Genomic DNA, 15,834 nt, shown 5'->3' with positions numbered 1-15,834 from the left:
ACGTTTTATAATACACTGAGCTGAGCTAAGCTCGCGAAGTTACAAGACGCACAAAGCTTTCGAAGCTGTGGGAAGCTTACTATCCGATAAAAATTCTCAGAATTGATTCTCAGAACCGATTCTCAAAGCTGGCGCTTAGAGCCATACGTTTTATAATACGCTGAGCTGAGCTGAGCTCGCGAAGTTATAAGACCCACAAAGCCTTCGAAGCTGTGGGAAGCTTACTGTCCGATAAAAATTCTCAGAACTGATTCTCAGAACCGATTCTCAAAGCTGGCGCTTAGAGCGTTTACACATTTTATAATACACTGAGCTGAGCTAAGCTCGCGAAGTTACAAGACCCACAAAGCCTTCGAAGCTGTGGGAAGCTTACTGTCCGATAAAAATTCTCAGAACCGATTCTCAGAATCAAATTCTCAAAACTGGCGCTTAGAGCGTTTACATGTTTTATAATACACTAAGCTGAGCTGAGCTCGCGAAGTTACAAGACCCACAAAGCCTTCGAAGCTGTGGGAAGCTTACTGTCCGATAAAAATTCTCAGAACCGATTCTCAGAATCAAATTCTCAAAACTGGCGCTTAGAGCGTTTACATGTTTTATAATACACTAAGCTCAGCTGAGCTCGCGAAGTTACAAGACCCACAAAGCTTTCGAAGCTGTGGGAAGCTTACTGTCCGATAAAAATTCTCAGAACCGATTCTCAGAACCGATTCTCAAATCTGGCGCTTAGAGCCATATGTTTTGTAATACACTGAGCTGAGCTAAGCTCGCGAAGTTACAAGACCCACAAAGCCTTCGAAGCTGTGGGAAGCTTACTGTCCGATAAAAATTCTCAGAATTGATTCTCAGAACCGATTCTCAAATCTGGCGCTTAGAGCCATATGTTTTGTAATACGCTGAGCTGAGCTGAGCTCGCGAAGTTACAAGACCCACAAAGCTTTCGAAGCTGTAGGAAGCTTACTGTCCGATAAAAATTCTCAGAACTGATTCTCAGAACCGATTCTTAAAGCTGGCGCTTAGAGCCATACGTTTTGTAATACGCTGAGCTGAGCTGAGCTCGCAAAGTTACAAGAGCCACAAAGCTTACGATTAGCTAAACTCTCATTGCTCTTCGTGGTAGCTTACTAAAAAATAGTAAAGGACAAGAACTATACATTTGTATTAACACGACAGAAGTGCAGGTGTATGTTACACCAGGCGTTACTTCGGTGATTTCGCCGTAACTCGTAGAAAATTTGTCACGCGTTGATGCCGTATCTATGTTAGATTCTAACCGATACATTATTACAAGGATCTTAAAGCACGTTTATGCGCGTAGAACGCTAGTCAACGTCGCGGCCAGTCACCGGTTATCTCTCAATTGTGCAATTTTCATAAAACCCCCATAAAAAAGTCCGACGCGTACAACGTGTTTATCGTAGCTACTGATTTACGGGTACGATTTACATATCAGCTTTTCAGTGAACCCCTACAGCGAAGCGAAGATTCTGCTTAGACTTTTAGATTCCGATAATTTACTAAATTTCTTTCTTCGAATCTTTGTTACGTCGAATATATTTGAATAATTAAGAAAATGTTAATTAACGAATATATCAATTAGAAGTTAGCTTCGTAACCAATAATGGCAAAGTTGGAACGAAAGACGTGGTGTCTGCGTGATTCCACCCTCTTGGAAGTTGAAGTTCGCTCGTGAAGCATGCGGTGGCTCTTGACTTTATTTATGCAACGACACTCGCGTGTCCTCTTATCAACCGATTAGGAGGAGCGTTATTAGGTGACAGAGAGATCGCGTGGTAGAATGGCGCGGCGGGTAGCCGAGAACACGGTAATGGGGAACGGTCACGTCATCAACGTCTCCGAGGAAACTTGCAGAGAGTCAGTTACCCGCGGTAACTATGCTTTGAGAAACAAGACTTCAGAGGGGATTGTTACGCGGACGGTGCTAAACAGAGGTAGGCGGAATGAATTGTGAACTGTTAGATAACGAAACGATTCTTCCTTAGCGAAAAAAGGATACTATATCCTAAACTTAAAAATTAATACACTATCTTTTGTTCGTTTTTTTAAATCTTTATACTCATTGGAGTATATAAAGAGCTATAACTTTGTAATAATGTTATTTATTCATTACTCACTGACATCTTGATCGAACAATTAATTGGAAAGCCGACGATTAATTCCTCGAAGAACTTTCAGTTTCTTCAGTTTCATGTGTTTTTTAAAAGAAATTAGATATAAATACAACTTCAAAATCTACGAACTCTAAATTATTTCATTGTGAACATGTCATCAGTTTGAATAAAATTCAAATTAGATGGTCAATAAAAAAAGGGGACATAAAAGGTGCCATCCACAATTAGGAACGTAATTAACGATCTGTAAATCTTTCTCAACTAGTTAAATCGGCGCATTATACTACACCCGATAGTCACGAACGTGCGTGCAAGCGTACCATGTGTGTACACTAGCACACTTTAAGTCTCCACAAGCAATATGAGTCTATGTGAAGCTTTTTTATCAGATCGGTAGTTCGACCAGGGTGCCCCTTTCGCGTAATAACACGGCGCACAATCAACAGCCGCTTGATTAGGGGTGGCGGAAGTGCGTGAAAGAGGTCCTTAAATCATCGATGAAATCAGGTGGCCAAGAATCTCGAACGACTCGGTAAATTGCAACAAATTCGGCAAAAAATGCTACCTAATTATTCGGAATATTCGCGCGAAAGCGTTGGAACAGTGAAACCGGTTCGCTGACAGAAGTTCGGGGAAGCCATAAGTCCGCAAGCCGGCCATCATGCTTCCTGCTTTCCCACAGCTGGCTTTTCTCGTAACGAGGATCGCTACGATCCAACGGATCCGTGATTGCGATCCTAAAAACGGTATGCTGTTCTACTCCGACGATTTTACGACTGTTGCCGCGGAGTCAATTAGCAAACGGCGCGGAATTAGAAGGATTCTACGGAAACGATTCTGATGGGGAATGGAGTTCGTTCATAAATTCTGAATTCTACGTTAAAGTGGAGGTGCTGATTACTATCTAAAGAAGTGTTTGAAGTAGAATATGGGATAAATGGAATAGGCAATGTGGCTGCAACATTCTAAGGGTGAAAACTGAAAACTCCTCAAGCCACTTGCATTCTAAAGGAAAATAGAAAATATTTGGGTTGGCAATTAAGGGATTGCGTGTTTTAAATAAGAAGGAAAATTCAAAATTTTTGCTTAAAAATATAACTTTATTCAATTAGGTATTGTCCGTTTTTGTCGATGATCTTTGGCCATCTTTCAGGCAGTGTCATAATTCCATGTTCATAAAACTTCTGACTTTTGAATTAAATGTGATTTTACATCATCAGCGTCATTAAGAATTTTACCATTTAAGGAGTTCCGCATGGAACGAAATAAATGGTAATCTAAAGGCGCAAGGTCAGGGCTGTATGGTGGATGTGACAACACATCCCAACCTAAGTTCCAATAATTTTTGGCGAGTGACAAAAGACGTGTGGGGCTTTGTATTATCATGCTGAAAAACAACACCCTTAAGATTTGCCAATTCTGGCCGCTTTTCTTCAACTGCATCGCTCAATTTGGCGAGTCGTTGAACGTACACGTCTGAATTAATCGTTTGGTTTCTTGGTAAGAGTTCAAAATACAGAATTCCTTTATAATCCCACAAAACTGACGGCGTAATCTTTTTTGGTGAATCTCAGCTTTGGTGTCGTCTGGGCTGGTTCGTCTTGCATCATCCACGATCTTTTCCCATTAACGTTGTTATAAACTATCCACTTTTGGTCGTCAGTAATCAGTCGTTTCAGAAATGGATCAATTTCGTTGCGTTTCAGAAGCGAATCGCAGATGCTAATGCGCTGCGTCTAATGAATTGCCTTAAGCTGATGAGGGGCCCATAAATCGAGTTCCTTGACATAGCCAAGCTATTTTAATTTTTTTTCAATGCACGCATGCGATACATTGAGCTTCTCTGCAATCTCACGCGCTGTGCTATGACGATCTGAATCAATAATGGCCTTGATATGAGTCTCATCAACTTCAACTGGGCTGCCAGATCGTTGAGCATTTTTCAGTGAAAAATCACCAGAACGAAATTTGGCAAACCAATTTTGACACTGCCTTTCTTTCAAGGCTTCATTCCCATATATGTAGGGTACGTAACTTCTTGTGTGCTTGCAATGCGTTCTTGTCTTTTCGGAAATAATACAATAAAATATGTCTGAAATGCGCGTCTTGTTCTTTCATTTTTGAATCGAAATAAAAACGAAACTAAATAACTAATCTATACAACTTTTTTACTAAATTAAAGGTGGAAGTCCAAGCAACAAGAAAACAATACAGGTGCTTCGAATACGTTGACAAAACAAAAGAATGTGCTAAGACCACCTATTGACAAATTCCGCAATCACTTAATTTTCTTATTACTCTTATCACTAAATATTTTTATATTATGCCTACGTGCAAGTACTTGAAAAGTTGCAAAAACTTACTAGTTCACTAATTTATGAACGAGTTCTGATAGAAAATCTGATAGAAAAATATAGGACTGTACCAAATTGGTAACAAAGTATGATGCATGAAATGATCAGAAAACTTTTTTCTTAATAAACAATCATGGTCACATTGAATTATTTGATTAGTATAACATAGATATAATCTTTCTATCTAAGGTAAATTACATCCAGCCAAATTCTCAACATCAAATTAACGTTTTTTTTAATAACTTGGTTTGTTTATTCTGAAATATAATCAGATTTTTTATTAATATAAGATTCTCATCATATTGTATAATAAGAAAAACAATGTAGATTAATTCCTTAAGTCCAATGTTCCTTAATTCCTTAAGTAAATTAGTTTCATTACTTTTTATACGATATGAAAATAATTAAATTGAACAATATAATATTATAAACATATTTGATAATTATACTAATAAGTATAGTACCTCTTTTTCTTAAGACACAAATCTCATGGTACTTGCTTTCCACAAAATCAGTTACATCGTTTTAAAGTCTGATAATATCTTCATTACAACTAGAATTACTAATTTCTTCTGCAAATACACTCTCTATTTCTTATTCTCTTCCTTTTGACTCTACTCAGCAACATTGAGAACCTCGTCCAGGAAAACCTATATGCATTCTGATAATGAAAAACCAGGAAGATTGAACGCACAAGTGTGATCCTAATTGCAAAGCTATATAGCTGTGTAATCGGTTGATAACCTTTGCAATTCCATATCATTGATTTTTATTAGAATTTAATCTTAAAGTTAAGACTAATAATCTGTGGAAGACACAATGTTTCAGTTAAAATAATATTCAGTGATATTTATTAAATAGAACTACAGAACCAAATGTATATAAGTGAGTGATATAATTAACAACGTATGGAGATTGTTGACAGTTGGCCAGTTACTCTCAGACTAGACATAGGAAGTGACTCATGATCCCTTAAATATTTTGAACCCCACTCTCTATACAGTAATGAGTATAACCTGTGTAAGTTTCCTGTTCAAATGCCTGTGTGGGTGTCTGTGTAAGAGTATTGTGCCTATGCGTGTAATATCGTTGTATTCCAACAATTTTCAACGAAAACTACACCGATCCGTTAAAAATCCTGCACGAAGAGAAGCGGATTGTTTCTCCGAAATTGTCGGTTAATAAACGGTGAATAGAAGAAAATGGCGGCGTGGAGATCCGTGAAAGGAATGGCTCGCGAAGCGTGGAGATGCAGGTAAAAAGGAATCACGGGTGTCTGTCAGAACGAATAAGTCCGTTTAAGGGTTAATCTACGGGCCGATCGGTGGAATTACGTTGCTGCCTGTCCGCGGTATATCGCCTGCGCTCGTTGCTATAGAAGAAAAAGCGGTAAGTGAATCGTAGATCCTCATGATTTACGATCAACCGCTCATCGCATCGTTTTTAGTCTTCGTCCCTCCTACGATTTACATTTTATCGCACCGCCACCGATGATCCTTGCGAACCGCTAGAATTCCCCGCCGAATACGAGGGGACATCTGCCAACGAAGGCCAATTCGTTTCGACAATTCGTCGATTCGTTCGTGACCCATCTATCGACCTTGAAATGAAGAATGTTCCCTTTAGACTAGGGGCAGATCGTATCTGTTGTTATGGAAAAATCCGTGCAAACGGCATGTCACCTCGTGTTTGGTTCAAATAGCGATTTTACCAAAAGATTCCACAGTGCTTGGATAATTAAATCTTCACTGAGAATTTGATGCGTTTAATAAACTTTTTACGTGGAGATTAGGTGATATTTAGGTGAGTTTGATTCTCAGATGATCTTCAATGAGTGTTGAATAATTTTCAAGACATCTTGAATGAAACACAAATGACCTCGGATAGCCTTCAAATGATCTTCACGTAACTTTGAGAGATCTTGAAAAATCTTTTACTAAGACTTTCTGCTATAGTCTTCTAATCTCCTGCTACTTAATTTCGTCAGATAATCCGAATTATCATATTCACATACCTCGTAGGATTTCCAAGAACTTGAAACCTTATAACTTTAATTAAGTACCTTGTTGCTTCGTATTGAAAACCAGACTAGCGCTTCTTATTGCACAGTTTTGCAACACTCATAAATCGTATCCACACAATATACACAAATCATTGTCGTTACTACATATTTGCTTGAATTATTTATCGTTTCTTCGTTGAACATTGGACCCAAAGACCCAGGAAGATTCACCAGGAGGCCTCGAAAATCTGTCGTCCGTTTTACTATTCGGAATGAGAATGGAGTTCGCCATCAAAGGGGAGGTGACTAATGTGTGTGTATACCGAAGGAAATTTGATTTTGTTGTCGCCTTACAATACTCAATTATCCCCTTAGCGGCAGGGACGAAACATCTGTCGCGACACACCCCTTCGCCACACCGCTATGGCTAACTTGTTCCCCCATTAGAGGATGAACCAACGCGAATTCATGAACGCTAGATACGCTGGGATGAAGCGAAACTAGGGTGAAAGTTGATAATATCGACGGCTGTCGCTATTGCTCCTCTTCTGTACTTATTAACTGCTCGATGATGTTCTGGGATTTCAATCCTATAATAGTCACGGATGATGGAAATCTACGTTCTTTCTTTCAAATCCTTCGAAAGAAAACAAATTACAATTCTACTAGTAACTATGTGTGTTATGCGAATTCACCTATCTGCGTGTGTATGTATGTTGGAATACAATGTTATTACACGCATAGGCACAATACTCTTACACAGACACCCACACAGGCATTTGAACAGGACACTTACACAGGTCATACTCATTACTGTATAGAGAGTGGGGTTCAAAGTACTTAAGGGATCGTGGGTTACTACCTAAGTCTAGTCTGAGAGTAACTGGCCAACAATCGACAATTCTTCCATACTTTGTTAATTATATCACTTGCTTATATACATCAGGTTCTATAGTTCTGCTTAATAAACATCACACAGGCATTTGAACAGGACACTTACACAGGTCATACTCATTACTGTATAGAGAGTGGGGTTCAAAGTACTTAAGGGATCATGGGTTACTACCTAAGTCTAGTCTGAGAGTAACTGGCCGACAATCAACAATTTTTACATACGTTGTTAATTATATCACTCACTTATATACATTTGTTTCTGTAGATCTGTTTAATAAACATCACACAGGTATTTGAACAGGACACTTACACAGGTCATACTCATTACTGTATAGAGAGTGGGGTTCAAAGTACTTAAGGGATCGTGGGTTACTACCTAAGTCTAGTCTGAGAGTAACTGGTCAACAATCAACAATTCTTGCATACTTTATAATTATGTCACTCGCTTATATACATCAGGTTCTGTTGTTCTGTTTAATAAACATCACCAAATATTATTTTAACATGAACATTGTGTCTTCCACAGATTATTAACCTTAACTTTAAAATTAAATTCTAACAGTGTAATATACAGTGGCTCACGAAAGGATTCGGACGCTTACATATGCAAACTTGAATGGTTGAAATAATGTACATTAAAGTAATTTGCTTAGACAAGTTGATGTCAATAGGAAGATGGAAGTCTTAAGATTACGTCAGTAAAATTTGAAAAGGATTCAACAACGTAGGCAGGAGTTGTGATACGTTTATTAGAAACACGCATTGTAAGTGACTCACAAACGTATTTGAACGCTACATATATTATTAAATTATTTAATATTAATATTTTGTTCGACCATCTTTAGCAGCAATAATGTGTCTCAATCGACGTTCCATATTGTAAACCAATGATTTTGTAAAACTACACTCAACGGAGTTCCATATTTCTATAATTTTATCTTTCGATATTTGCTTTGAGATTATCTGAAAGTTATTTCATCTTCTTCCCATTTCAGCCCATAAATTTGCAATCGGATTTATGTCTGGACCTTGCGGTGGAGTAATTAACATGTGTGATGTGTTATATACGATCTATTCTTTCGCAATTCTAGCAGTATGCTTAGGATCATTATCTTATTGGAAGTGGAAACCTTCCAATAATCCTAATTTACGGGCACTTCCTTTACGGTTATTTTTTTAAATATTTAAATACTTATATTTATCAAGATTTCATCAATAAATATCAAATTTCCGGTGCCATTGGCAGCTACGCACCCCCACACCATGACCGATCCACCTCCGTGTTTCACAGTTTCATGTAAATGTGGAATTTCCAATTTCGTATTTGGTTTTCTCCACACATAATTTTGACCATGCAAACCAAAAATGTTAAACTTTGACTCGTCCGAAAAGATGACTTTGTCCCAAAAAGAATTATCTTTATTAATATAGGTTTTTGCAAAAGTCCATCTTTTTTATGATTTACCGCATTAATATATGGCTCCTTTCGCGGTACTTTGCCATGAAAATCATTGTTTCGTAAGATTCGTCGACATAATTCCGGCTGAACTTCTTTATCAAACATATCAGCTACCATACTCGCGAGTTGAGGGGCGGATGTAGTAGGATTTTTTTTAATTCGCAAATGATAACTTTCTCCTCTCTTCCAGTCAATTTCTTTGGTCGACCTGATCGAGCTTTGTTTGCAAGTGCTTCCTCGTTCTTTAACTCTTTTATGATACAATGTATTGTGAACTTACTTCTGTTCACAATTCCAGCAATCTCGTTATATGATTTGCCGTCCTCGTGTAATCGGAATATTATTTCTCCTTCACACTTTTGTTTCAGATCTTTTGGTATTCATTCGAAATACTATTGTGCACACTTTTACGTTACTGTTGCTGAAACGATATCCTAACATCAAGCGAACGTGCCAATATTTTCATTTAGCCATGATGTTTACATTCGGTGCAAAGGAAGATGAAAAGCTATCAACAGCGTTCGAACACTTTTGTGAGCCACTTATCATGAATGTTTCTAACAAATGTACCATAACTCCTGTCTATATTATCGAATCGTTTTCAAAATTTACTGACGTAATCTTGACACCTTCCCGTCACTATAGATACCAAATTGTTTTAACAAATTACTTTAGCACACCTCATTTTATTAATTAAAATTTGTAAATGTATGTCGAATACTTTCGTGAGCCACTGTATATGCATCGACTAGAATCGCAAGTGTTGTGTGTTACATACTTAATCAACCATTAGAGTACAAGCACATTTTCATAAATCATTCCCTCTAATCGCAGCAAAAATGACAATATAATACATGTCAACTATGCTTCACGAAATTATTATTTCAACGTCTATCGACAACAAGTGTATTCTCATAATAAGTATACACCGCATAATAAATATTCTATTTAATCACACGACCTGTCTTACCTTCTATCATTACTCACAGTTTTCCATAAATTGTTCCTACCATAAAAGATCTACATATATATTAATTCTACTCAAGTAGAGTAAAGTTTGACAAATAAATTAACAGTCATGGAACGCAAAAGGATTGCAAGCTATAAGACAACGATTCTCCAAGCCTGATTAGGCACCACAAGAGCAAGAAGACTATCTAGATGCGAAGGAAGACTATAGCATTATAGAAGAGAGTAGGAGGAACAAAGAGGCTCTCGATTCACTCGTCGAAGTGGCACGTCCACGCTTAAGGAACGATTATACGCGAGCGATGGCTGGCCTTCGTATGCCTAACGCGGAGCGGCGCGATGGAAGTGTTGATCCCATAACAAACTCAATCCAACGGCGTGCGTAAAAGCTTCATTTAGCCGTGGCATTGCCAAGTCGGTGGATAACGTTATGGTAGCCATGGGCTCGTTGGTGGTAGTCACCCATACACCGACGCTGTTCCGCTGGATCTTCTGCCGTCCAGGTGATCAGATTTGATGGACCGATCGTTATGGGTTATAATTAGCTTTCAAGCCGAACCAGTCCTTTCTGTACACACACAACAGGCTAACGTGTAGTTTGCACGGCAATGTGTGCCGCTCGTCCAGCTCTGGCCACCCGTACGTGTCAATTTATGGGAATATATCTGCGAGCGTATTTATACACACGCGAGTACGCCTGATTGCGGCTACACGTATGTTTACTCGGCGAAAAATTAAATATGCCAATTTACGTGCATCACCGATCCTGCTCACGAATATCTCTAATTTCTCGAATACGACGAATACGCGGTTGAAGACGGTTTCGAGCGTGGGATCGGTATAAGGATACATTTGTGGGTCCGTTAATTACATCGTTGAATAATGGATACTTTCAAGCTTTCTTTATATTCTTTGGTTTCTCGAAGGTTCATAGTATAGTAGAACTCGATTCATGTGAATCTACCACCAGTACCACTATTTATGATATTTTGATTTTGAGCAAGATATAAATTATAAACTGTAGATTTCTCTTTTATGGTTTTGTCATTCTTAGTCAAACAGCACGATCAGATCACATGTAGCTTAAAAAATTGATTTGTAAAAATTCAATTCGTTTGTTATATCACTTGGATCATATTAGCTTCATCGTTCATCAATTCATTGTGCAAGGTGATCGAAGGATTCGTTTAATCAGACAGTAACTGAGATTTTCTCTTAAAAAGGGGAATTCGGATGGATGGAGTTCTATCGTGTTCGCAAAACGAAGGTACTTGTTGAATAAACATTTGTATAAAAAATTCGCAGTAAATATCGGATCCTGTTGATTCCTATCGTCGATGATTGATAAATGCGTGCGAATGAAACGAAGTTATTGCTGTAAATCAGTATGGCGTGGAAGAAAATACTGGATTTTAATCACACGAGATATTCCCCTGGGTTACTATCGCGATACTCATCGGCGAATACGATTATTTACGGTGTTTACATTGAAAGGCTCGAAGAAAAATGAACGAACAGCTTCGCAGGATTTCTCGGTCCGAGCGTGTCTCGCGGACCACCGATGCGATAATTAATATAAAAATCGATGCGCGCATAAGCGTAAATTTACAGGGACTGAAGCACACACGAACGGAATTGTCCGCGGGGAAACGTGTAACGCGCGAGCTCGTGTAATGCACGCCGTGCATGCCTATCGATACTCAATAATTAATGTCAAGACAGTCACACGTATATATCTACTCACATTCTCACACGCTCGCGAATTCATACCTATACGCATAAACGAACAAATACCGGTCTGTCTTATGTACCATCGTGCAAAAACTTAAACGCATAAGTACGTATGCTAACGAGAAAGCTGTACGCTCTGTAATCTCGCGATGTTTCTTTTATTACGTGTTTAGGAAATGAAATATAGCTTCGAAGATTATTTTCTTCAAAGACTGTTCTTCGTCGAAGAGGTACAATTTGGAAACCTTCGTTATGCGTGAGATTTTAAGTAATTACCAATCGATTAAGTGTCTATGATAAGTATATGCTTTATCGTTAGACAAGAATTTCTCACACAAGAATATATAAAACTTCAAAAATTCTCGATTTCTTGCGCATTAATATACCTATATCTACCAATGCAAACCTATCCCCATATCTCATACTTGTATAGATACAAACTTCCATGTACCCATATTTCGCAAAAGTCCCCCAAATTTAATCTTTAATATCTCATATGTCGATATACCTATCTGAAGCTAAGCTCCCATCTTCGCATATTTCACTTCCCTTCAGCCTATGCGCCACAGAAACCCATAGAATCGCGTCACACCTGGCAGCAATTTCAAGAAAGCAGAAACGTTCTAATAGACGTAGCGAAACTTTTGACGTTTAGTGTATGCACATAGCGCACACAAAGGCCAGTACCTATACATGTATCGGTGCGTTGCCTCGAGGGGCCCAAGGGACTTAACAGGGCCTCGTTCGCCTCCACCCTTCTTCAAGTCCCCACTTCCCTCCCCAGTCGACCTCACATACACCTTCTGCTCCCCTTCCGCCGTCCTCTTTTTATCCGGTCGCCCGGTATACGTGGGGAAACATGGCCGCATGCCTCCTCACATGGGCCAAACAATGGCGGATACACGCGGGCCCCCGGCCTGTTGTTTGCCCGCTCGTGTTTCGATGAAGTAGGGGCCCGACCACATAATACCGGCGATCTTTTTCTGACTCCTTTTTGCTCCCTATTTCTGGACTTTCTGTTTTCGGCGTCTCCGTTTCTCCTCTGACTTGTTCGCTGTTTCTTTGTCCCATTCTAGGCACCGTGCTACACGTCTCTTCGTTTCTCTCTGTTTTTTGGCCGATGAAACGCTATAAAAGGAAGGCGAAGTAGGGACATCGTGTACTCTCGCTACTATTTCCTCCTTAACTCATTTCTATTCCGCGTTCTGCAACAGACAAGTTGCTGGTTTCCTGAAAATTGTCCACCTTTACCATTTTTAATTTGCTCCAACGTGTTTTTATTAATTTTGTTTTATTTTATTTTATTTTATTTTATTTGTACATCTGGCATGCTTCATTCTATTCTTACGTGTTACTTTATTTCATTCGGTTTTCCTTTTGTATCCCTCATACCGCTGTTTCCTCTTACCATTCGTTCCCTTTATTCATCAGCCGGTTTCTTTTTTCTTTCCTTTTTTTCCTTTCATCCTTCGCACCCCGTTTCACAGCAGACTTTTTTCCTTCCATTCTCTGCTCGCTCATTCGTACACCGGACACATTCTTTCTCCACGAAAGCTTCTGTTCCATTCTCCCTTCCCAGCCCTTTATCCTATCCCCTTTCTACCGTAGCACGATTATTTCGCGAGTAATACAGGGGAACACGGACGCAACCAACGATTTTTACCAAAGTTGGAACAGGAGCTCCGTGATCTGGTTATCTTCCTGCGATCTTCATCATCTGCAATGATCGACGTGTCCCGCATTTCGTCTCGCACGTTCACCGTGGTCGCGTTATTCTTTTACCTCGTTGCATTATTCTCTTCCTTCCGTAACATAAATATCTGCCCCCCTACAGAACCGCGAGAAGCTCGCATTATTATAATAAGCTACATTCAAACATATGTACACTCTTATGAATCCCAATAATTTATGTAACATCTATAGATCCCATGGATTTAAAAAAACACCAAAAATCAATATCCGAATTCCGTTCCTTTAGAAAATTGTTAAGTTAAACATCCATTGCAGCGAGAAAAGTTACCATTGATATCTTAACAAATTATTAACGAATTTAGCAGAGACTTCGGATTACATAATTTATATAGCTGATTATATAGATACGATTAAAGAAATGATTGCAAATTTTTTATCAGTAACGTAGCTTCGTTCATGCAATAGGTAACGGTGAAAATGGCAGGAACGTAGTTTGGAAACACAACGTATGTACTTAGTTTGCACATGGAACACCGAAGCAGATTAATCGAGGCAGCAAACTCAACGAGTAGATAAATATCTGGCAAAGAGAAATTGGCAAAGTTTGGCTTGGTGGTAGTAGCTTGGTGGATGCCGAAATTAGCAGCGAGTTACGGCAGAGTTTCAACGATTGAAATGGCATTTCGCTGGAAGTTCGCGCATGGTCACCGGCTCCCCACGTATGGATCAGATAATGGCGGACACGCAGGCCGGCCTGTGTCTACCAGTTCGTGTCCAGATGAAGTAAAAGCCAGGTCGCATAACGCCACGGAACCCCCCTTCTTTCGTACCTACCTATCCACCTTTTCCTACCTTTTCTTTCTTTTATGTTGTTTCCTTTAGCAATCCTGTGGATTCGCAGGATTCTTCTTGCTGAAGGTGACCACTCCTCGTGCACTCTCGATTAAGTGAGACGTGGTTGCAGCCCTTAGGAATCTTTAAGAAGGAAAACATAGTGCATTCGTGGACGCAGATCAGTTAGTACCATGAGCGTTAAACGAGTTCACGGATAAAACCGTGTAATCGAAAGGTTTCGTGCGTTCCGCGCACTGCCATTTAGAATCAGCTATGATTTCAGAGTACGGAACGCGAAGCCTTGTAATGTTGCTTCTAATATCACTCCTGCGCTCTTCGTGAAATTGTGGACCTCGTTTGAGTACAAAGGGGCTGCGGTTTTCATCGAGTCTTCACCTAGCTACTCATTTCGTCAGATAATACCTCGTACATCGAACCCCTATGGGTAAACTAGAAATACACGGTGAAACTTTTGAAACTTATCCTCCGTGTATTGATAGAATAAAAATTGAAACTTTAAGTAAAACCGGGAATTTAAAGATCAATTTAAAGTTCCAGTTTCATAAGAGTCTGGCGGATGATAAATGATAATTTCGCATAACGAAATGACCAGAATTATTGCAGTTGCAACCGTCAAATGCATTTAGAATAAATAATCAAGTAAGATCGATACCGTCGATAGGCGTTCGTACAAAGTGTCTAACAAATAGAATAGACCGCTCGCGGGTAACTTGATAATAACTCAGTATAGTCAGTGTGTCTCGATAATTGCTCACAATTGATTGCTGGTAATTGCCTCGCTCGCGATCGTTTCCGCTTATTTATACTAAGGGGGGAGTCGAAAGATTCAAATTCGACTTGGAACGACGGTTGCCCTCAACGGCGATATTATTTTTTTCCTGGAGATAGTCTCGCGCTAATTTCGTATGTCGAGGCACAGCATGAGTCGCTCTCGCTTCGCCTCGTCCTATGACTCGTGTGTCGTCACAAGTCTACCAAATAACAATTTATTATCAATTATTTGTTCAACAATTACACTTGGATTCGCATAAAATACCACGAGTATTCGAGCAAAAATATTTTAATCAAATTTCAAACAAAACTAGCGAAGGATACAGTATATTGGGTTGGTATCTAAATGATCGCGGATTTTGTCAATATCACCTAACGACTTCGTAAAAGAATGAGTCCTGTTCTGCGGCCAAGTTTCAGGACAAAATACAACACAAACAAGAGTACACAAAAGCCACGCTCCACTGCGACTTAAATCCAAAAAACAAAAATAAACACAAAAACCGAAAAACCACGACACATGATATAGCATGGCTACGCCGTACCGACGCGTATCGGTACTTTTGCCTAACACACTATACTCAAATTCATTGTTTATTGTGAATCTCAAAAATGTATAAAAAAAAACAAATCTTGGCAAAATAAATTATTTAAAAAAAAAGAATCATCTCACTTTCCATTTCATTTATCCGTAAAAATTCGTAAGCTTCCCTTGTTTCTTAAAAGGAGTGAATCACCCTAGATCAATTTCTCTAATTAAAACAAGATTATTTCACCAACGAGGCGTCGTCATTCTCTCCGTTTAAACCTTCGCCAATGCGACTCATTACTTTGAAATTGTTAAGCGCGCACGATGAAAGTACGCGATACGGCAGCGACCGTTTAATCGATTGCGATCGGAATTTCGACCGGGTTGCCTGCTAACGAGCCGATACACCACCGAATCGTGGCGTCGCGTAATGAGATAATGACAGG

Source organism: Bombus pascuorum, chromosome 9 (genome assembly GCF_905332965.1).
Source record: "Bombus pascuorum chromosome 9, iyBomPasc1.1, whole genome shotgun sequence".
Classification (NCBI taxonomy): domain Eukaryota; kingdom Metazoa; phylum Arthropoda; class Insecta; order Hymenoptera; family Apidae; genus Bombus; species Bombus pascuorum.
The sequence above is the reverse complement of the archived record's forward strand: the minus strand, read 5'-3'. Positions refer to the sequence as shown.